General features: G+C 37.0%; 1 protein-coding gene across 1 annotated transcript in view; it reads right to left on the reverse strand.

Moving 5' to 3' along the window:
* Nucleotides 1-209, reverse strand: part of LOC145479758 (uncharacterized) — a 307549-nt gene extending 307340 nt beyond the window's left edge. Inside the window, exon 1 of the mRNA XM_081458202.1 lies at nucleotides 198-209. The gene's annotated coding sequence lies outside the window, so the exon portion shown is untranslated. The remainder of the gene's footprint in view (nucleotides 1-197) is intronic.
* Nucleotides 210-2500: the final 2291 nt, after the last annotated feature.

The raw sequence follows: 2500 nt of genomic DNA on the forward strand, positions 1-2500 counted from the left end.
GACAAACATTGGCACCATTGTATAATATTGTAATTTCATTTTCATAATTTAATAACATCTAAACCTGAGGCCAGCCGAAATGTTGTTTTAACTCTACGACGTTGTGTCAGCCTTGCAGTAGTGACGTATTATCGTTTTACTTTTCAAGTTTGGCTGATTAGATCTCCTGTGAGATGCAACGTTCAATCAAGCAGGACCTTCGTTCACAGCTTTGCAGTTTAAACACTTAAATTTTTCATGTTGAGTTGTCGATGTTCAACCGGCATTGAGTTAAGTTTAGACGGAAACATATCACCTAGACTAGGTGATATGCTTCTGGTTTAGATTAAAGTTGTGTTCTCTATAGTTGTCTTGATTATTTTAGTACATTGATCTGAACTTTAAGTGGGATGTGAAATGAACATAAACTTGAAAAGAAATTCCCAAATACTTGATATTGATAAGCTTAAATGACTTTTACCGTGTCTTTTGTTTACACTTTTGCTTCCTGATTGAAAAGATAATAAAGGGTAAGAAACCCCCTGTGAGCTTGTCCCCAATTAGTAGTTAATACTAAATACTTTGACACTTCAATAAAGCTGTTATTATTATTGTTGGAACACATATTTATGTGTCGACAGATTTTTCAGATCAACACTGAAAATGCTTGCAAAAGAGTCTACTTATTTTGATGTATTTTACGTGCAATATATGTAAAGACAAGCTGTTCCACATTGGAAAAGAAGTGCTGTCTCATAAGAAGCCTTACCTATAGCCTTGAAAGTAATGCAATGAAAAACGTTTGTAAGCTCGTATGACCTGAATACATGCAAATTTTTCTAGCAGACAGATCAACATCAAGATCTGGTTGTGAGGGAGGGGGAGGGGGAGGGGGGGAGAGTACTCTATGATTTGTTGGACAGGAGTGTCCTCTGTGACCCAAGAACCCTTAGCCTTTACCACTCCATGTTCTGCTGCAATTTTGCCACCCTAGCTGTTCTGGACGTATGTCTTTGTAATATGTGTGCAAAAAAAACCAACAAAAAAACCCACACTTTGTGAGTTAAGTGCGACCTTGCATGGTACAAACCCTGCTTGTTTTAACAGCATTTAATAATACACCAGTAATTGGAAGTTCACCAATATGTTTCATCTCTAGATTACTTAATCCACGAGTTTGGCCATATGTCTCCTTTGATCTATTTTTAGAACAAAATGCGCTATCCTGACATCATATATCTGCGCGGATCCACACACATGTCGGGGGCTCTCGTGTGGATGTTGTCACGTTGCGTGATCAAATGGTGAGAGTTGTGAGATTCTCTTGCATATTTCACAGCGATGGCAGGGAATAAGAACCAGGGCTCTTATATGTAGTTCTATCCTCTGAGCTAAAGGAAAAGGTGAGTTTTCAGGGTCAAAAACACGAATTCGATTTCGCGCTGTGAATGAATAATATCTACTCGCGCTAATTGTACACGTAAGATTTTGCGCTTGTTTATTGTTCTGTAAAGAAAAGTTATGTAAGAAAACTCGCTCTTTACTCTGGTATCGAGTTAATTTCCGAGTTTCCCAAACAATGCTTAAAGACTGGATTGGAAACGTACATCACGTGGGTAGATTTCTCATCGCCGATTGGTTGTTTCGTGCTTCAAGATGGCGTCTGATGTTCCCATCATAGTGGAAATTTGTGACGAAATGATGGCGAATATGTGGCGCAAGCCAGCCAAAATACAGGGTTTGTTGTCCTTTATTTTATTTTTTTTCCTTCGGTGTTAGTGGTAGTTAAGTTTTGACGTATATTTTTTCTCTTTGTTTGCTGTTTCACGGCGATGACGACCCTGCAAAGCCACAGTTGAACTTTCACGGTAAGCATTTGTTACTGCTCATTGGTGTTATTTTTAGTTGTTTCTGAGAAAATCTACTCCCAAAAAATGAGCTCACCAGAGCCATACTCCCTATGTTAGACGACTGTTTTGGGACTCGTATATTGAAAAGGTCCTTGGTTATTTCTGTACAAATCTACGATAGAATGATTGTATGAAGATGAAATTGTGGCTTAGGCATAGTTGCAATAGTGTAAGAAGATAATTTACAACCGTAAATTTCGATTCAGAATGGCGAGGTTAAGAGTGTCAAGCAAGTCACTTGCGTGCATGGTGCGTGTAACATTACGTTGGAGAAGGTTGCACTCGATAAGGGTTTACTTCTAAAGAACCTGTGAAGCTTTTCTTCAGCATAATTATTATAGTAGTGATCAGAAAAAATAGTTGTCCTTAACAGTAATAAAAACTAGTTAATCAAGTATCGTTTGACTTAAATCTAATACAGAGTAATAAATTAGGGAGACTATAATTAAAAAGTTATTAAAAACGAGCTTTAGAAAATAATTGAAGAATACAACAAGAAAACAATGCAAACAGTAGCATTTGCAGTAAAATACATGTTCAAAAATAAATGTCTAAAATCTTAGTGCAAATTTTTTGCTTTGCAGCTATTATTTTCCTTGGCTCCAATGTAT

Source organism: Orbicella franksi, chromosome 1 (assembly GCF_964199315.1).
Source record: "Orbicella franksi chromosome 1, jaOrbFran1.1, whole genome shotgun sequence".
Lineage (NCBI taxonomy): Eukaryota > Metazoa > Cnidaria > Anthozoa > Scleractinia > Merulinidae > Orbicella > Orbicella franksi.